Source organism: Lissotriton vulgaris, chromosome 5 (genome assembly GCF_964263255.1).
Source record: "Lissotriton vulgaris chromosome 5, aLisVul1.2, whole genome shotgun sequence".
Taxonomy (NCBI): Eukaryota; Metazoa; Chordata; class Amphibia; order Caudata; family Salamandridae; genus Lissotriton; species Lissotriton vulgaris.
The window spans coordinates 312,569,258-312,591,260 of NC_141693.1; positions in this window are offsets into that span (position 1 = coordinate 312,569,258).

The following is a 22,003-nucleotide window of genomic DNA, read 5'->3' on the forward strand; positions in this document are numbered from 1 at the left end:
AGTTGATAACGTGCGCTCTTGGCCATGGAGTTGATGTGTGAGATTAGGTTTAGTCTTTTGTCAAGTATGACACCTAAGGATTTAGCGCAGTCCACAATGATGGGTTTACTGTTGAGTAGATTTGATTGATCCATTCAGGGTTGAACAGGAGGCGGAGAGACAGAGCTAGATATGAGGAGGAAGCCATATGTCAGAGCCATCAGAGAGGGGAAATTGGTAATGCAAGTCACCATCACTTATTTGTGGTTAATAAAATGTTAATCAGTAATCTGCATAACCATTACCTACATGATTTATACATGATTTATTAATCATTTATATTCATCTGATTTCTGGGCGCCCTTTGGGTGTATAGTTGAAAAGGTGTTGCTTTTTATTTGGCGTATGTGGAAAAGGTTGGCTGCCTTGAGTGAGGTTTGTAGGAAAGGTAAAAGTGTTGCATCCGGTCTCACCGTGCATTGGCATGACTGTTGCAGAGAGAGTAAGAATAGACATAGACACACAAGGTGTCTGATACTAAGCAGTATGATGGTGGGTGCAAGGAGTGTGCTGTCGAGTTGGCAACGTTTTGATAACTATGTGGCTGGATTGAAATTGTAAACTAATTCTTGAAGCCTTTGAGTGGGAAATCTGGTCACGAAAAATATTGTAACTCTCAAAACGTTTTTTACCAGGGTTTGAAGTCACTGTAATAAGTTCAGCATGTTTTACTTCAGGTTTCAACAATATTTTACTGACCCGTTTGGTTTTAGGTTTCTAATGAATTCAAATCCTCAATCAATTACTTTGATTTCATGCAGTGTGTGCTGCAATACTGAACCTTCTTAGAGGGCAGATGGATTACCCCAGAGTGTTGATTGTGTTAACTCTTGTGGGAGTCTTAATTGGACCCCATGGCATCACTGCAGCAGGTACTCAAACCGCTGCACTATCCCTCTGGCCTTATTTTGGATGTGCACCATGAACTTCGAAGCCAGACTATCGAGGGAGACAAATATTGAGGATAAAATATTGAATCCAAAATATTTGAAAGGTTGATAAGCGTGGCTCAAATCCACCCGAGTGACTTACCGCACTCACCTATAGTCACTATATAGGAAGCCAGCCGGACAGTGGAGAAGAATGAATAAAAGTCTTTATTAGGCCAAACAACACTCATATATGAGAGGGCCCTGTCCGACCTCACTCCTAGGAGTGCGAACGAGAGGACTGACTCTCTGCATCACAGCAATACATTATAATGCAAAACAAGTAGTAAGAGTACGCCCCTAATGGAAAATCCCCGAAACTCGGAGCAATGAACAATGCCATCATACAGCAGGCATCTGCACCTGCAAAGGATACATCGCTATCTCTACTCAAGGCCATGGAGCTAGGCTTCGGCGTCTCTGGGCATGAGAACATTACTGATAAAGAGACTTGTTACTTTCGGCCACAGCAAGCCGAGAAACGAAAACTACTGTCTTAGTATATTTCTGTATTCCTGCGGGAGGGGCATATGAGCGAGCAGGGCCCGCAGGCACAGAGGGATACACAAAATGGTGGCACACAGGCTAAGCTAAGAAACTAATATGGTCACACGTACATTTGAATATAAGTAAGGAGCAAGTAAAATAATTCTGCATGGGTGCATATACGAACTTCATCAGTTAGCCATATGATGCTAACTCACACATCATCAATGGGTAGTTAGGGTATCGAAAAGTGAATTCTATCAGACCCTCCTTTTAGCATCATTGGCTAACTATGGCCTCATTTATTTGCCAAAAGGTAGTGCCGACATCCATTCTAGGGGCAGGACCTCTTTCTGTACCCTCATTTTTTTTCTTTAGTCCAGAACATCCTCTGCAATAAACATCAACCAACTTGCATCAGCAGGAATTTCAGTAATCATAGAAGTTGTATATTGACCAGATAACTTCTTCTTCGGACGTAAATTCGTAGCACACATTGAGCAACATGGAGGGAGGCAATATACACAAAGGCAGCAAGTCAAAATTGCACTCGCTACACCAACCAAACCCATCAATATTTTCCAACCCCAGGAAGAGAAAGCACCCCAGAGCCACCCCTGTAAGGACCATGTCCCATTATCCTGATGTAGTTCAGTCGCTAATCTATGTAATTTCTGTACTGCCAAGTTAACAGTCGGGGCTGAGTCAGGTATATAAACGCAACAAGACGTTCCGATGACGCGACAGGCCCCGCCCTATCAGCCAGTATGACGTCAAGCACCATCCTGTTCTGGATCGTAAATAATCTCATAGCCTGAATCTCGACAGATATGTTAGTCGTAATGTCAGCTTCAGTGAGAACTACTTTTTCCATCACCCTGGACAGTCGCCTAATAGCCCTGCTGTTAAATATCGGACCCCAGAAAGGCAACAAACCCTTAGAAAAATCAGTCCATTGTTGGTACGAGGTGTCTGTCTGATCAACGTCATCTACCTGAAGCTCCCTCCTTTTACGCTGCTCTTGTGGACTGGGGAATCGACGATGAGTTCTGTGATAATCAGAAGGGGCCACATATACAGGAGGAATCATGTAGGCTAGGTAACACACCCCACCCCAACCCTCGGGCAACCATAAGTATCCATTATCTCCGCACACAAAATATATACTGGGTGGGGCAACCAAAGAGGGGCTGAGAGGCAAACGTATCGATGCTGTCACATTACAGGAGCTATTACCCACTTTGATGGGACCCCTTCCCTCTATACAGAAATATGGAGAAGGATCTACCACAGCCAGGGGTATTAAAGACTTGGCACTATCGTTACCCTTCGGGGGGTGTCTGTAAGACAGAGAGGCATTCAATTTCATGAAACTTTCCCTAACTTTGTCAGTATCATTTGGTATCATAAACCGGCCCAACTTTTTCTCACATGTCTCTATAAATTTCTGGTCAAAACGTCCGTCAGTATATATTCGTCCAAGGGAAGATGGAAGTAGAGGGCGTACTCGCATTGTCATTGTCCACCCCCTATTCTGCAGTCGAGGAGTCAGGGAATCCGGCTGCTGGAAATATTTAACAAGACCTATGAGAGTATACCACCCCACACAACTATTCACAGGCGTCAAAGGGAGGGCAAGGAATCTATCTTTCTTATAGGCAGCAGAAGGCAAAAGCCCACAAACCCAACAATCTGTCAAGTTGGTAGTGGCGTGTGCATGGTGCAAAGTCTTAATAAAAACATTTTCCTTATAGCCTTTTCTCAACATTCTTTCACCATAATCAACAGTAATCATATTATGTTCAGGAACCGCAGTGGGAGTGGGTGCAAACACATGAACGGGGTAAGCTTTATCCAGGAAAAACAATATTCCAAGAGTCACTATAAAAGCAATCAGAATAATAATGATGACCACGATCTTTCCTTTTCGGGGAAGGGCCAACCAGGGGGAATCAGGCACAGGTCTCGCGGGAGCCGCAAAGGGCTGCTCCTCATCAGGAATGGGGCGTCCAAAAGGATACATTCTCAAGAACGTTCAAAATATACCAAAAAACACAAAAATGAAAAAACACTTCTACTAATAAAAAAATAGTCCCAGACAATCCTCAACCGGCCAGAGGGGTTCTTCAACCCTTAAAAAGGGATCTTCTCCCTGTGTCCTTCAAAGCCTCACAGGCAGGCTTTTACCGTCCATACCTTATTCCAACGTCGCTGTTCAACAATTGAAAACAAGAGAGCACTTAATTCGGGCCCGCACCACTCTATTGTCTCATAACATACAATCTTCGGCTAAACACCAGGGCTCTTACAAGTTCATCCCTACCACTAAATCTTCGTATTCAGAAAGTTCACTAAGCCCTTCTTCCAGTGTTTAGTCCATCATTTTTCAACACTGTTACTTATTTTCTTCGGGCCTCAAATTGTATCGAGTGCTCCCTGGCACTTCGGGATCAGTGAACAAAGCAGGTGTATCTGTGACAGATGCTGAACTCTCTGGTGTCTCTTCACTAGTACCAACAGGAGTAGTAGAGCTCACTGAATTCTCTATTCCGCTTCGCTCTTCTCCAATCAGTGAAGCATCCGAGAAAGGAGCATACCTTGGGATATTCTCATGCTCTTCGTCAGCAATGCCGTCCTTTACCCACTGGTCATAGGGCAACGGGAGCGGGACCCTCTTCACATGTGAGGCGTGGGTCCACGCCTTCCTGCCGTCCACCCGAAGCGCCGTACGCGTAGTGAGTAGTACCTGGCGTAGCTCCGACCACCTCGGCTCCAGACAGGACTTCCGCTGATATCTTCGGACGACAACCCAGTCCCCTGGGTTGATGGAGTGTCCTGGCCCCTCCGGCAACGGCTTCAGAGTGTCTGCTACCTGCTGATGAATAGAACGAAGATCTTTAGTCAAAGCATACAGATAGTCTGTCAACAAAGGGTATGGTATTTCGGAAAAACATTTAGGCCTGGGCACTCCCCAGATATTGGCCGGGCGGCCGAATACCACTTCATGGGGGGAGACACCCGTTTTTGAGTTCACTGTTACTCTCGTGGAAAGCAAGGCTAAGGGAAGGGCATCTGGCCAACGGAGACCTGTACTCTCACATATTTTGGCCATTTTCAATTTGAGCGTACCGTTAAATCGCTCCACGAGTCCTGCTGCCTGAGGGTGTAAAGCTGAATGAAATTTCTGGGAAATCTGTAAGCCTTTGCATATTTGCTTGACTAGTTCTGCATTAAAGGACGTACCATTATCACTCCAGATCACCCTAGGTAATCCAAAGCGAGAAAAATACTCCTTTATCAACATTTTTGCAGTAGAAATGGCCGTGCAATCTTTCGTTGCGTACGCTTCCACCCACCTACTAAAGGCGCATACGACTACAAGGACATATTTCAAGTTGTTGACCCTTTCCATTTCAATGTAATCCATCTGAATCACCTCAAAAGGGAATGAAGGAGGTGCAAAGTTTCCCGTTGGGACAGGGGTACCCTTACCAGGATTATGCCTCAAACATACCATGCACTGTCGAACCAAATGAATGGCCACTTTAGAGATATTCTTATTGCTCCACACTGGGTCTAACAATTTACAAATGCCCTTTGCACTAACGTGCGCAGGCCCATGCGCCATTGTCACTACTGGAAGAACATATGCATTCGGGAGTAACCATCGGCTCTTATCGGTCACATCTGTCCAACATTCATCCGCATCCAATCGTCCCTGCCCATCCTTCCATGCCCTCAATTCATCTTCTGTCGCTTTTCCCTGTATGTTCTTTACACTCTGTACAGTGTCTGAAAACATATGGATATCTGGGACCCATCTAGCTGGTCCTGCCACAAACATTCGTGGTAATTTTTCTCTAGCAGTCTCTTTCGCTGTTTCATCGGCGAAGGCATTGCCTCGTCCTACATCATCCACTATTGTCTTGTGTGCGCTACATTTTATCACAGCCAGTCTTTTGGGTAGTGTCAATGCTGCCAGCAGTCGTAATATCAGTGGGCCATGTTGTATGCGTTGTCCGTGAGAAGTCAGAAATCCCCGTTCTGCCCAAAGTCGCCCATAATTATGAGCCACGCCAAAGGCGTATTGGCTATCAGTATAAATGTTCACGTCTAGTCCCTCACTCAATTCACATGCTCTCAGTAGGGCAATAATCTCAGCAGCTTGGGCAGAATTGTAAGGTACCCTAGAAGTCTCCACTACTGTCTGTAATGTTGTTATTGCATATGCTGCTGTCGATGTACCGTCTGGCAATTTAAAACAGGACCCATCCACATACAACTCCCTGTCTGGTTCGTCCAAGGGCCTGTCTGTCAGATCCACCCTCCCCTTCGTCTCTTCTTCAGTCTTAAACAGACAGTCATGTATGTCATCGTCTTTTGTATCTGTGGGGATAGGTAACAATGTGGCCGGATTCAGTGTTGCGCACCTTTTGATCGTAACATGAGGTGCAAAAAGAGTCATCTCATAACCCGTAAGACGAGCACTAGTTAAGTGCTGCGTCTGTGTCCTGTTCAACAAAATGTCCACAGCATGCGGTACCATGACCGTGAGATCTGATCCCAATACGAGCCCTGCCGATTGTCTTATGGAGACCGCAGCGGCCGCCGTGGCTCTCAGACAACTCGGCAGCGCTCTTGCCACATTGTCAAGCATTGCAGAGAAGTAAGCGCAAGGTCTCTGTTTCCCCCCGTAACACTGAGTTAAAACAGACAACGCGCAACCTTCCGCCTCATGTACGTAAAGAACAAAAGGCTTCTGGTAATCAGGTGTTCCAAGAACAGGCGCAGAACATAAAGCCGTTTTTAATGACTCAAACGCTTCTTGACATGCGGGGGTCCAGGGTAGGGGTTCGCGCACTTCCTTGGTAGTCAGATACAATAGGGGTTTTGTTAGTAACGCAAAGTTAGGTATCCACTGGCGACAATACGATGTTATGCCCAAGAACGCGCGCACCTCTCGCTGCGTGTTAGGTACCTTCATGTTATTAATAGCTTTTATGCGCTCTGGCGTCAATCTCCTCCCCACTTTCGAAAGGAGGTGACCGAGGTAGTTTACCTCCGTTCGACAGTATTGAAACTTTGGAAGGGACACTTTATGCCCTCTTTTAGCCAAATGGTGGAGTAATTTCACAGTAGCATTCCGACAACCCTGCTCGTCGTCCGATGCTATTAGGATATCATCCACATATTGGAACATGACGTTGCCAGGTGGAAGTTCCAGTTCATCCAATTGTGCCTTCAATGCTTGACTATATATGCTCGGACTCTCAGTGTACCCCTGAGGAATTCTCTTAAAGCGGAAGCTTCGGCCAGCCAATGAGAATCCGAAGAGATAACGGCTGTCTACATGTACTGGAATACTGAAGAAAGCATTTTTCAAATCTAGGACAGAGAAATATTTCGCAGAGGGGGGTATCATTGTCAATATTGTAGTGATGTCCGAGACCACCGGGTACTGTGGCTCCACTACTCTATTTACGTGTCGCAAATCAATCACAAATCTATAAACATCAGGAGTATTATCAGTAGCTTCAGGTGATCGTCTTTTGAGGATGGGTAAAATAGGGCTGTTACATATGTTCGAATCAGTCTCTTCCACTACACCGGACCGTATTAAATCTTGTATTATTTGTAACAGGGCCTTCTCTCCCTCCCTAGGAATCCTGTACTGGGGAACCATGGGTAATTTCTCTCCCACCTTCACTCTTATTGTCACCGGGGCAATATCCATTTTACCTACATCTGTATCATTGACAGCCCACAAGCTGTCGGGTATGCCTTGAAATTCAGGTGGTAATGGGTCATCTTTCGAAAAACACTGCAATGGGCGGGCGACGTTCGGGCCCAAAGAGAGGTACACGCCATCCGGGGAACAATAGATGGTGGCGTGCAACCTTTTCAATAAATCTAAGCCCAGCAAATTTTCCCCACAATTTGATGTCAATAGAAACGGTGAATCAACAGTGAAAGGGCCAATCGTTAACGTGAGAGGTTTAGAAATGGGGCTAATCACCGGAGTTCCTGCAAAACCCACAGAGATGTTATTTTTGCCAGACAGAGCCGCCCCTGGGACCCGAGAACGAGCCACTGAACTTTTCATTGCACCCGTATCCACTAGAAATTTTTGTTGAGACCCCAATAAGTCTGCTTTGACATAGGGTCCCCTCTGATCAACTTCCATAAGTACTGGTCCCATGCTCTGTCCTACGCTGTCCTAGTTGTGGGAGAACCCTGTCAAATCGTCCACTGAGTAATCATCGTTATAGTACTGACCACCACCCCTCTGCAACTGTTGTCTGTCTGTACCATTGTCAAAGTAATTTCCTCCCGGTCTCCCGCCTCCTTCTGATCGTGCAGCCTGTCTCCCAAAATCACCACCTCTCCCTCGTCCTCGTCCTGGACCAGCATTTGACTGAAACAGTGGGCAGTCCCTCCACCAATGCCCCTCCTGCTTACACTTCGCGCACTGATTCGGCCCCAGCCTTTCCCTACTCTCACCTCTCCCAAAGCCGCCCCCTCGACTCGGCGCTACACCCCTTCCTCTGCCTCTAGCCACTTGCTGCAACAAAACTCTTATTTTTAGATCCTTAGCCTTCTTTTCCTGTTTATCCTTACTTTCATTTTCTCTGTGTTCATAATACTGTGCCATGCTGGAATCCCCGAAGGAGAGGACGTTGTCCACGTGCTCTCCGACGCTTGCAGTCTTGCTGAAATTTCAGGCAATAAGTTCATGACAAACCTATTAACAAAAAGCCGTAACCCGCCATCTTGTGACACATCTTGCCCACTAAAATCTATGAACGTTTCCTCAAACCTCGTAAAGAAGTCCGAGACTGCCTCATCCTTTTTCTGCTTACAAGCCGTCAACTTGTCCCAATCTACCTTTTTCGGGGGAATGAGGGAATGCATATATTTTATTATGCGCCCTGGTAAAGCTAAAATCTCAGCCTTCGGCTTCTCCCCTGGCTTACGCTCCTTATCCCAGTCCTGCAACTCCTGCCACGTACCTCCTAACTCCTCCGCATGGTCAGTACCTTTTACTTGCCGCCACACATCAACTGGGACCAAAAGCCCGAAAAACAACTCAACATCAGCTAAAGTGATTACAGTGGAAGACGCGGCTTCCGTTAGCTCTTTATAGTAGGCAGTCGGGTTCTTTCCAAAATCTGGTAGCTGAGCCTTCAATGATAGTACCTCACTTCTCTTCCACGGCATATACACCCACTGCTCCTGGAAATGCGCATCTATCCTGTCCCTAGTGACAGCCCTTGTGACAGGATCTACCCCACCGAACTCAAAAACTACCGCCCCATCTCGCTTCTTCCATTCCCGGCCAAAGTCATCGAGAAAGCTGTCAACAACCAGCTCGCCGCCTTCCTCGAAGCCAACAAATCACTCGACCCCTCACAATCTGGCTTCCGAGCCAAACACAGCACTGAGACCGCCCTCATCGCAGCAACAGACGACATTCGAACTCTACTGGACAATGGAGACACAGTCGCCCTCATCCTCCTCGACCTCTCTGCAGCCTTCGACACAGTCTGCCACAGCACCCTTTTACAACGCCTCAGAAACATCGGAATCCAAGGAAAGGCACTGGAATGGATCACCTCGTTCCTCACCGGAAGAACCCAGAGAGTCCGCCTCCCACCATTCAAGTCCGAGGCCTCTGAAATCATCTGCGGCGTACCACAAGGATCCTCACTCAGTCCCACCCTCTTCAACGTATACATGAGCCCCCTCGCGGCCATCGCCCGCCAACACAACCTCAACATCATCTCTTACGCGGATGACACTCAACTGATCCTATCTCTCACCAAGGACTCCAGCACCGCCAAAACTAACCTACACGAGGGAATGAAAGAAGTCGCCGAATGGATGAAACAAAGCCGTCTGAAACTGAACTCAGACAAAACAGAAGTCCTCATCTTAGGTAAATCCCCCTCTGCATGGGACGACTCTTGGTGGCCGGAAGCCCTCGGAAAAGCACCCATCCCGACAGACCACGCACGGAACCTAGGCGTCATCCTGGATTCTTCACTCTCAATGAACAGACAAGTCAGCGCCGTATCCTCTTCCTGCTTTAACATTCTTCGCATGCTCAGAAAAACATTTCGCTGGATCCCCTCCGAAACAAGGAAAACAGTCACCCACGCTCTGGTCACGAGCCGACTGGACTACGGAAACACCCTCTACGCAGGTACTACCGCAAAACTCCAGAAGAAACTACAACGAATCCAAAACGCCTCAGCCAGGCTCATATTAGACATCCCACGCAACGAACACATCTCTGGCCACCTTAAAGACCTCCACTGGCTACCCGTCAATAAGAGGATTACTTTCCGACTGCTTACCCACGCACACAAATCACTCTACGACATCGGACCAGAGTGCCTCAACTCTCGACTGTCCTTTTATACCCCCTCCCGCCAACTTCGCTCTTCCAGCCAAGCCTTCGCCACTGTACCTCGCATCAACAAGACCACCATGGGAGGCAGATCCTTCTCATACCTGGCTGCCAAAACATGGAACTCACTCCCCGCTTACCTTCGCCTCACCCAGAATCACCTAGCGTTCAGAAAGCAGCTTAAAACGTGGATATTTGACAAATAATCCTCCTCCCCTTCCTAAGCGCCTTGAAACCCTCTGGGTATGTAGTGCGCTGTATAAATGTTATGACTTGACTTGACTTGACCCCTGCAAGGGTGGGCACTCCCTTCACTGCACATGAGGTGTTTGGCCGGCAGTTTCAGGCCGGCCAAACACCTCATGCGCAGTGAAGCTCTCTCCAACCCCAGCTGGGGTGCTGGGGCTGGAGAGAGCAGGCCTGGGAGCGCAAGTTGCCGGCGCTCAGGCCAATCCTGACACTGCTTTCCTGAAGCGTCAGGATTGGCTGCAGTGCATTCTGGGAGCCTGTGCCAAGAACCAGGAAGAGCACAATGCGGTGGGAGACGGCGGCAGCATACGTTTTATTCTTTTTTAATGTATTTTTTATTTTTACCCCCCTCAACCTCCCCACCTTCCTCTTCCCTCCTCTGGCCCGCCACTACTGCTACGGTGCCTGAAAATCATTTGACACCTGGTGGCACCGTGTGAGTTGGCAGGTATGATCCTGACAATGGCCCAGGCACTTTTTTTTTCAAATTAAGCACTGAATATGAGCATCAGTCTATCTATCTATCTATCTATCTATCTATCTATCTATCTATCTATCTATCTATCTATCTATCTATCTATCTATCTATATATATATATATATATATATATATATATATATATATATATATATATATATATATATATATCCACTTGGTGTGTAGATGTGGAGTTAGGAATAGTAAATCTATACAATATTCCTGTGCCATGATAGTCCTCAATAATTAATAGCAGAATGATTATATTGTCATTGCAGAGGATTTTGGGATTTTAAAACAGGACTAGCATGAGTTACACAGGTAGCAAAAAAGGATGGAGCTACATGGAAACAAACAATTAGCGGGACTTACTGATGGCGAGGTGGTAGGGACAGTCAGACAGGTAGACATTTAATTTTAGGCTATGCTTCATTTTGCTTGGCAACTCTGTGCCACGCTCCGTGCCTGCTTCCGGCCTGGGCCTTCAATCTCAACTGCTAGGCGGGCATGAAATCTCAGTGCTGGCCTGCGAGCACCGAGCTGCAGTCAGTCTGTAACCTGCAGAACAGGTTCTTTGGCGCACAGGATGGGGCGGTGGGATTCTCCCTTCCCGGCTCCAAGGGAATGCCCCGCCCCTCTCTCTCAAGACGCCCCGCCCACTGGACTTGCTGCTCCGTGGAGCCCCAGCCGTTTGAAGAAGAAAGCGCTGCTGCCAGGGCTGCTTTGCTTTTGTGAGTGTCATGGGCACGCTCTCTGCCCGGTAGGAAACCGAAAGGGAGGGGAGGAGCCTCGAACTCGGAGCCTCCTGCCCAGCTCCTGCTCTTGTTGTCGGAGCGGCTGGTGCTGAAACTTTCCTTTCTTTTGCCGCACACTTTGGGACTTGGATATACAATGGTGGAAGTCTCGCCTAGAAGGGATTCTGCGCTCTTCCTCTGCGCCACAAACTGATAAAGGTAGGTTTTCCCAATGTTTCTCCTTTTAAGCCCTTTCGTCTTGAAGCGCTCCCTGCGCAACTGTGCTTCTGAGGAGGAGCGCTGGGGTGCTTTGTGGAGCAAGGTAGGTCTGCCTGGAAATGCTCAAACCCGCGCGTGGGATGGCAGAGTAGATGTGCGGGTCCCGGCAGAATAGATATGCGGGTCCGGGCAGCTTAGATGTGCGGGTCTTACCTGCGACTGTTCTCGTTATTATCATAATGGTAGGTGCTCATGCCAGGACCCGGCTGAGGAGTGCTAATACTGGCCAATAGGAAGTGACAGCCACGTTAGAAGTGCCAGGATCTGGTTGAGAAGTGCTTCCGCATTAGTGCAGAAGTACCAGGATTCCATTAAGACATGCTGATGCTGGTCCATAAAAAGTGCAGATGTTCCAGGATCCGTTTGAGAAGTGCTGTTGCTGCTCCGTTATACATGCTAGTTTTCAGCTGAGAAGTTATGGTGTTGGCCAAATAGAAGTGCAGAAGTGCCAAGATTCCATTGAGGGGTGCTGATGCTGTTCTATTTGTAGTGAGGAATTGCTAGGAACTGGCTTAGATGTGCCACTACTAACTTGTTAGAAGTGCTAGTTACCACTGGGGAAGTGCTGGTGCTGTCCTATTTGTAGTGAAGAAGTGCTAGGGACTGGCTTAGATGTGCCACTACTAACTTATTAGAAGTGCTAGTTACCACTGGAGAAGTGCTGGTGGTGTCCTATTTGTAGTGAAGAAGTGCTAGAAACGGGCTAAGATGTGCTAGTGCTAACCTATCAGAAGTGCTAGTTACCACAGGAGAAGTGCTAGTACTATCCTATTTGTAGTGAAGAAGTGCTAGAAACGGACTAAGATGTGCCAGTGCTAACCTATTAGAAGTGATAGTTACTACTGGAGAAGTGCTGGTGGTGTCCTATCTGTAGCTAGGAAGTGCTAGTATCTTCCTAAGGATAAGGCCCCACTGTAGAAGTACTGGTGCTGTCCAATGAAATGACCGACAGATTAGGTGTGAAGAGGCCAATTTAAGGTGCAATGTTCCGGCCAAGAAAGTGCTCGAACTATCCAATTAAAAGTACAAGAATCCAGCTAAAAAGTTTGACAGCACTGGCTATCTTACTGAAGTATTAGGAACTTCTGTAGAAGTATTTACATGAGCAGACGGCCAGCACAGGCTACCCTACTGAATTATTAGGAACTTCTGTAGAAGTATTTACATGAGCAGACGGCCAGCACAGGCTACCCTACTGAAGTATTAGGAACTTCTGTAGAAGTATTTACATGAGCAGACGGCCAGCACAGGCTTCCCTACTGAAGTATTAGGAACTTCTGTAGAAGTATTTACATGAGCAGACGGCCAGCACAGGCTTCCCTACTGAAGTATTGGGAACTTCTGTAGAAGTATTTACATGAGCAGACGGCCAGCACAGGCTTCCCTACTGAAGTATTGGGAACTTCTGTAGAAGTATTTACATGAGCAGACGGCCAGCACAGGCTACCCTACTGAAGTATTAGGAACTTCTGTAGAAGTATTTACATGAGCAGACGGCCAGCACAGGCTACCCTACTGAAGTATTAGGAACTTCTGTAGAAGTATTTACATGAGCAGACGGCCAGCACAGGCTTCCCTACTGAAGTATTAGGAACTTCTGTAGAAGTATTTACATGAGCAGACGGCCAGCACAGGCTACCCTACTGAAGTATTAGGAACTTCTGTAGAAGTATTTACATGAGCAGACAGCCAGCACAGTCTACCCTACTGAAGTATTAGGAACTTCTGTAGAAGTCTTTACATGACCAGATAGCCAGCTCAGGCTACCCTACTGAAGTATTAGGAACTTCTGTAGAAGTATTTACATGAGCAGACGGCCAGCACAGTCTACCCTACTGAAGTATTAGGAACTTCTGTAGAAGTCTTTACATGACCAGATAGCCAGCTCAGGCTACCCTACTGAAGTATTAGGAACTTCTGTAGAAGTATTTACATGAGCAGACGGCCAGCACAGGCTACCCTACTGAATTATTAGGAACTTCTGTAGAAGTATTTACATGAGCAGACGGCCAGCACAGGCTACCCTACTGAAGTATTAGGAACTTCTGTAGAAGTATTTACATGAGCAGACGGCCAGCACAGGCTTCCCTACTGAAGTATTAGGAACTTCTGTAGAAGTATTTACATGAGCAGACGGCCAGCACAGGCTTCCCTACTGAAGTATTGGGAACTTCTGTAGAAGTATTTACATGAGCAGACGGCCAGCACAGGCTACCCTACTGAAGTATTGGGAACTTCTGTAGAAGTATTTACATGAGCAGACGGCCAGCACAGGCTACCCTACTGAAGTATTAGGAACTTCTGTAGAAGTATTTACATGAGCAGACGGCCAGCACAGGCTACCCTACTGAAGTATTAGGAACTTCTGTAGAAGTATTTACATGAGCAGACAGCCAGCACAGTCTACCCTACTGAAGTATTAGGAACTTCTGTAGAAGTATTTACATGAGCAGACAGCCAGCACAGTCTACCCTACTGAAGTATTAGGAACTTCTGTAGAAGTCTTTACATGACCAGATAGCCAGCTCAGGCTACCCTACTGAAGTATTAGGAACTTCTGTAGAAGTATTTACATGAGCAGACGGCCAGCACAGGCTACCCTACCGAAGTATTAGGAACTTCTGTAGAAGTATTTACATGAGCAGACGGCCAGCACAGTCTACCCTACTGAAGTATTAGGAACTTCTGTAGAAGTATTTACATGAGCAGACGGCCAGCACAGGCTACCCTACTGAAGTATTAGGAACTTCTGTAGAAGTATTTACATGAGCAGACGGCCAGCACCGGCTACCCTACTGAAGTATTAGGAACTTCTGTAGAAGTATTTATATGAGCAGACGGCCAGCACAGGCTACCCTACTGAAGTATTAGGAACTTCTGTAGAAGTATTTACATGAGCAGACGGCCAGCACAGGCTTCCCTACTGAAGTATTAGGAACTTCTGAAGAAGTATTTACATGAGCAGACGGCCAGCACAGGCTACCCTACTGAAGTATTAGGAACTTCTGTAGAAGTAGTTACATGAGCAGACGGCCAGCACCGGCTAACCTACTGAAGTATTAGGAACTTCTGTAGAAGTATTTACATGACCAGACGGCCAGCACAGGCTACCCTACTGAAGTATTAGGAACTTATGTAGAAGTATTTACATGAGCAGACGGCCAGCACCGACTACCCTACTGAAGTATTAGGAACTTCTGTAGAAGTATTTACATGAGCAGACGACCAGCTCAGGCTACCCTACTGAAGTATTAGGAACTTCTGTAGAAGTATTTACATGAGCAGACGGCCAGCACAGGCTTCCCTACTTAAGTATTAGGAACTTCTGTAGAAGTATTTACATGAGCAGACGGCCAGCACAGTCTACCCTACTGAAGTATTAGGAACTTCTGTAGAAGTATTTACATGAGCAGACGGCCAGCACTGGCTACCCTACTGAAGTATTAGGAACTTCTGTAGAAGTATTTACATGAGCAGACGGCCAGCACTGGCTACCCTACTGAAGTATTAGGAACTTCTGTAGAAGTATTTACATGAGCAGACGGCCAGCACAGGCTTCCCTACTGAAGTATTAGGAACTTCTGTAGAAGTATTTACATGAGCAGACGGCCAGCACAGTCTACCCTACTGAAGTATTAGGAACTTCTGTAGAAGTATTTACATGAGCAGACGGCCAGCACAGGCTACCCTACTGAAGTATTAGGAACTTCTGTAGAAGTATTTACATGAGCAGACGGCCAGCTCAGGCTACCCTACTGAAGTATTAGGAACTTCTGTAGAAGTATTTACATGAGCAGACGGCCAGCACCGGCTACCCTACTGAAGTATTAGGAACTTCTGTAGAAGTATTTACATGAGCAGACGGCCAGCACAGGCTTCCCTACTGAAGTATTAGGAACTTCTGAAGAAGTATTTACATGAGCAGACGGCCAGCACAGGCTACCCTACTGAAGTATTAGGAACTTCTGTAGAAGTATTTACATGAGCAGACGGCCAGCACCGGCTACCCTACTGAAGTATTAGGAACTTCTGTAGAAGTATTTACATGACCAGACGGCCAGCACAGGCTACCCTACTGAAGTATTAGGAACTTCTGTAGAAGTATTTACATGAGCAGACGGCCAGCACCGACTACCCTACTGAAGTATTAGGAACTTCTGTAGAAATATTTACATGAGCAGACGACCAGCTCAGGCTACCCTACTGAAGTATTAGGAACTTCTGTAGAAGTATTTACATGAGCAGACGGCCAGCACAGGCTACCCTACTGAAGTATTAGGAACTTCTGTAGAAGTATTTACATGAGCAGACGGCCAGCACAGGCTACCCTACTGAAGTATTAGGAACTTCTGTAGAAGTATTTACATGACCAGACGGCCAGCACAGGCTACCCTACTGAAGTATTAGGAACTTCTGTAGAAGTATTTACATGAGCAGACAGCCAGTACAGTCTACCCTACTGAAGTATTAGGAACTTCTGTAGAAGTATTTACATGAGCAGACGGCCAGCACAGGCTTTTCTACTGAAGTATTAGGAACTTCTGTAGAAGTATTTACATGAGCAGACGGCCAGCACCGGCTACCCTACTGAAGTATTAGGAACTTCTGTAGAAGTATTTACATGAGCAGACGGCCAGCACAGGCTGCCCTACTGAAGTATTAGGAACTTCTGTAGAAGTATTTACATGAGCAGACGGCCAGCACATGCTTCCCTACTGAAGTATTAGGAACTTCTGTAGAAGTATTTACATGAGCAGACGGCCAGCACAGGCTACCCTACTGAAGTATTAGGAACTTCTGTAGAAGTATTTACATGAGCAGACAGCCAGCACAGTCTACCCTACTGAAGTATTAGGAACTTCTGTAGAAGTATTTACATGAGCAGACGGCCAGCTCAGGCTACCCTACTGAAGTATTAGGAACTTCTGTAGAAGTATTTACATGAGCAGACGGCCAGCACAGGCTACCCTACTGAAGTATTAGGAACTTCTGTAGAAGTATTTACATGAGCAGACGGCCAGCACAAGCTACCCTACTGAAGTATTAGGAACTTCTGTAGAAGTATTTACATGAGCAGACGGCCAGCTCAGGCTACCCTACTGAAGAATTAGGAACTTCTGTAGAAGTATTTACATGAGCAGACGACCAGCACATATTACCCTTCTGAAGTATTGTAAACTTCTTTAGAAGTATTGACATGACCAGTTTTCCAGGAGAGGCTACCCTACTGAAGTATTAGGAACTTCTTTAGAAGTACTCACATGGCCTAATTCCACTGTAAAAAGTGCCTGTAGTGGAATGCTGGAAGTTTAAAAAAAAACAAGTTTTGAAGTGCCTGCATTGAATGTCCTGTTGAATGTGTTAGCGACTTCCTTAGAAGTGTTGGTCGTGCCCCATCAAATGTATAAAGAGTGTGGTAGGAACTGCCCTTTCAAAAGTGTTAGGATTCTGTATAAAAGTGCCAGTACTTTCAACAACAAAAAAAAGTATTTACACATAAGTATTAGGCTTTTATTAGAAGTGCCTGTACTTTCCAATAGTATTATTGGTTATCTCATTGGACATACTAGCACTTTCCTATTAAAAGAATTAAGAATGTCATAAGAAGTTTAGGTTATCCAATTGTGTGTATTGGTTCTGGAAAAGAAAGTGCTACTGCTGCACTATTTAAATCATTAGGAACTTTCAAAGACGTGCCAGGATTGACTGTAATATTAAAAGTATCAAGAACAGCTTTGGAAGCAATATTAATAGTGCTGTAACCTATTTGTATTTGTATTGTCCCAGTAGAAGAATTATAAACCTTATAATAAATGCCGGTATTGTCCCATTAAAGTGGTGTCAGTGTATTAAAAAATGCAACTACTCTTCTATTAAAACTGTTAGTAAAACTGTTTAGAAGTGCCACCGAGTGTCGACTATTACAATGATTAAGACCAGCTTTGGAAGTACCAGTACTGTCTGCTTAAAGTTACTAAAAAAATTATCATATGTGCCAGTATTCTCCCATTAAAGATGTATGAACCTCACTAAATATGCCAAGACTGACCATTACGAGAAAACCACCTCATTGTATCAGAGTTAGACCTTCCCATCAAAAGTGTTATAACCTCCTTGAATGCGCCTGTTTTGTCCCATTAAATGTATTAATGCTAAAGCAATATTATGATCCTCCTATAATTTCCATTGAAATGAATGGAAAGTGCATGACGAGTTACCCTTGTCATTAGCATCCAAGAGGTTAAGAACCTCATTAGCGATGCCTATGGCAATCTTCTAAGAATTGCCCTTGTTGTCCTATTAGCAGTGCCGGGACCCTGCTTAGAAGTGCCGTTCGGGACTATTCAAATTACAAGAACATCATTGCGAAAGCTGGTATTGTATTAAAAACATTAGCAATGTGCTGAGAAGTGCAATTTCTGTCATCTTAAAAAGTAAGACGCTCCTGCTTTTAAGTGACAGCATCCACTGAAAAGGAAATGCACGACTGACACGGCCCCTTTAAAATTAAACATTTAATTTGAAGGGTGGAGATTGCCCCATTAAAATGATCACAAGCATCATTAAGAGACCACGTGGACCGATTAAATGTGTTAAAGACCCCTTTAATTGTCCCTGCGTGGCCCATTAAGAGTTCAAGGAACCGTATTAGAAGTGTGGGACTGGTTGAGAAATGGCATTACAAACACCATTAAAAGTGCCACTACTATCCAATTACTTGTATTACAGACCACTTGAGAAGTGATGATATTACCCAGTAAAGTATTAATAAGATACTGAGATCATTTAAAGGTGTTGCCACTGACGTATGAAAATGATGAAGCACTTTTTAGAAATGTCAGTACTGTCACATTAAACCTGTTTAGAACCTAATTGGAAATGTGTTATTGGTCCATAAAAATTACCCAGAACCTCCTTAAAATATTCGGCTGCGCCGTTATCATTTTTAGGGCTCGCCTGCTGATGCGCTTCTGCGCATCGCTGGCGAAGCTCTATTACGGCTTATCCAATGTTGATCCACCACTGGCGATTCCAGTGGCGATTTCTTCAAGTGCATGTGCTTTTTAGGTCATTGCGCAAGCGCAAGCCCTAAAAAGCGCGTGCACAATGCCACCAGCCGCCTGCCTGCCTGCCTCGCATTACCACATCAAAGGCAGCTTCTCAGCGTGCGCTCATCCCCTAATTATTCACGGCCGGCCGGCCGTACTTTCAGTTTCACGGCCACCGGCCGTGTCTCCTTTTATGCTAACTCCCTCTGTACCTCTCCTTGAATCCTCCTCTTTACTCTGCTATTATTTAATTGAAATGACTCACTGACTGACTTCTAACCATTTGTTTCACTTCGATAACGATCTGCAACCTTTATTAAACCTTCACGGTTCCGTTTTAAATTCTTGTCTCGTTTTCATTGTAAAGCATAATGTGCTTTTACCATTTACATTGTGGTTTGCATTGAAATGTGTTTGACAAGTTCCAGCTGAGGTGCAACACAAGCCTTAGTGCATTAACACCACATCCGGTCCATCAAAAGCGCTTTAAATTTGACATGAGCAGAAAAAGCATTATCAGGGTCTCACCGCCGCTCTAGCGCCTCGACTCCCCCACACCTGGAGACGCTCTGCCTGCTTACTGACTTCTAACCATTTGTTTCACTTCGATAACGATCTGCAACCTTTATTAAACCTTCACTTTTCCGTTTTAAAATCTTGTCTCGTTTTCATTGTAAAGCATAATGTGCTTTTACCATTTACATTGTGGTTTGCATTGAAATGTGTTTGACAAGTTCCAGCTGAGGTGCAACACAAGCCTTAGTGCATTAACACCACATCCGGTCCATCAAAAGCGCTTTAAATTTGACATGAGCAGAAAAAGCGTTATCAGGGTCACACCGCCGCTCTAGCGCCTCGACTCCCCCACACCTAGAGACGCTGCCTGCTTAGTTACTGCGCACGGCGCGCGCCGCCACCCTCCCAGCCTTGAGGTTCAGCTAGGTGGAGCTATCTGGAGCCCGGTGGCCCCTGGGGAAGCGGAAAATTACCAACTACCTGGTAATTAGCAAAATTCAGTGAGAACAGATTTAAATCTGAGCCACTGGTGCCGTACGGAAGGAGTCGTCTCTGACCGGCCGTGTCTCCTTTTATGCTAACTCCCTCTGTACCTCTCCTTGAATCCTCCTCTTTACTCTGCTATTATTTAATTGAAATGACTCACTGACTGACTTCTAACCATTTGTTTCACTTCGATAACGATCTGCAACCTTTATTAAACCTTCACGGTTCCGTTTTAAATTCTTGTCTCGTTTTCATTGTAAAGCATAATGTGCTTTTACCATTTACATTGTGGTTTGCATTGAAATGTGTTTGACAAGTTCCAGCTGAGGTGCAACACAAGCCTTAGTGCATTAACACCACATCCGGTCCATCAAAAGCGCTTTAAATTTGACATGAGCAGAAAAAGCGTTATCAGGGTCTCACCGCCGCTCTAGCGCCTCGACTCCCCCACACCTGGAGACGCTCTGCCTGCTTACTGACTTCTAACCATTTGTTTCACTTCGATAACGATCTGCAACCTTTATTAAACCTTCACTTTTCCGTTTTAAATTCTTGTCTCGTTTTCATTGTAAAGCATAATGTGCTTTTACCATTTACATTGTGGTTTGCATTGAAATGTGTTTGACAAGTTCCAGCTGAGGTGCAACACAAGCCTTAGTGCATTAACACCACATCCGGTCCATCAAAAGCGCTTTAAATTTGACATGAGCAGAAAAAGCGTTATCAGGGTCACACCGCCGCTCTAGCGCCTCGACTCCCCCACACCTAGAGACGCTGCCTGCTTAGTTACTGCGCACGGCGCGCGCCGCCACCCTCCCAGCCTTGAGGTTCAGCTAGGTGGAGCTATCTGGAGCCCGGTGGCCCCTGGGGAAGCGGAAAATTACCAACTACCTGGTAATTAGCAAAGTTCAGTGAGAACAGATTTAAATCTGAGCCACTGGTGCCGTACGGAAGGAGTCGTCTCTGACCGGCAGTGTCTCCTTTTATGCTAACTCCCTCTGTACCTCTCCTTGAATCCTCCTCTTTACTCTGCTATTATTTAATTGAAATGACTCACTGACTGACTTCTAACCATTTGTTTCACTTCGATAACGATCTGCAACCTTTATTAAACCTTCACGGTTCCGTTTTAAATTCTTGTCTCGTTTTCATTGTAAAGCATAATGTGCTTTTACCATTTACATTGTGGTTTGCATTGAAATGTGTTTGACAAGTTCCAGCTGAGGTGCAACACAAGCCTTAGTGCATTAACACCACATCCGGTCCATCAAAAGCGCTTTAAATTTGACATGAGCAGAAAAAGCGTTATCAGGGTCACACCGCCGCTCTAGCGCCTCGACTCCCCCACACCTGGAGACGCTCTGCCTGCTTAGTTACTGCGGCACCCACCACACCGCTCCACCGAGGCACCCACCACACAGCTCCACCGAGGCACCCACCACACAGCTCCACCGAGGCACCCACCACACAGCTCCACCATGCCCCCACCACACAGCTCCACCGATGCACCCACCACACAGCTCCACCGAGGCACCCACCACACAGCTCCACCGAGGCACCCACCACACAGCTCTACCATGCCCCCACCACACAGCTCCACCGATGCACCCACCACCCAGCTCCACCGATGCAGCCACCACACAGCTCCACCGATGCAGCCACCACACAGCTCCACCACACAGCTCCACCGAGGCACCCACCACACAGCTCCACCGAGGCACCCACCACACAGCTCCACCGAGGCACCCACCACACAGCTCTACCATGCCCCCACCACACAGCTCCACCGATGCACCCACCACCCAGCTCCACCGATGCAGCCACCACACAGCTCCACCGATGCAGCCACCACACAGCTCCACCGATGCAGCCACCACACAGCTCCACCGATGCACCCACCACACAGCTCCACCGACACAGCTCCACCGATGCACCCACCACACAGCTCCACCGACACAGCTCCACCGATGCACCCACCACCCAGCTCCACCGATGCACCCACCACACAGCTCCACCGACACAGCTCCACCGATGCACCCACCACCCAGCTCCACCGATGCACCCACCACCCAGCTCCACCGATGCAGCCACCACACAGCTCCACCGATGCAGCCACCACACAGCTCCACCGACACAGCTCCACCGATGCACCCACCACACAGCTCCACCGATGCACCCACCACACAGCTCCACCGACACAGCTTCACCGATGCACCCACCACACAGCTCCACCGATGCACCCACCACACAGCTCCACCGATGCAGCTACCACACAGCTCCACCGACACAGCTCCACCAATGCACCCACCACCCAGCTCCACCGATACACACACCACCCAGCTCCACTG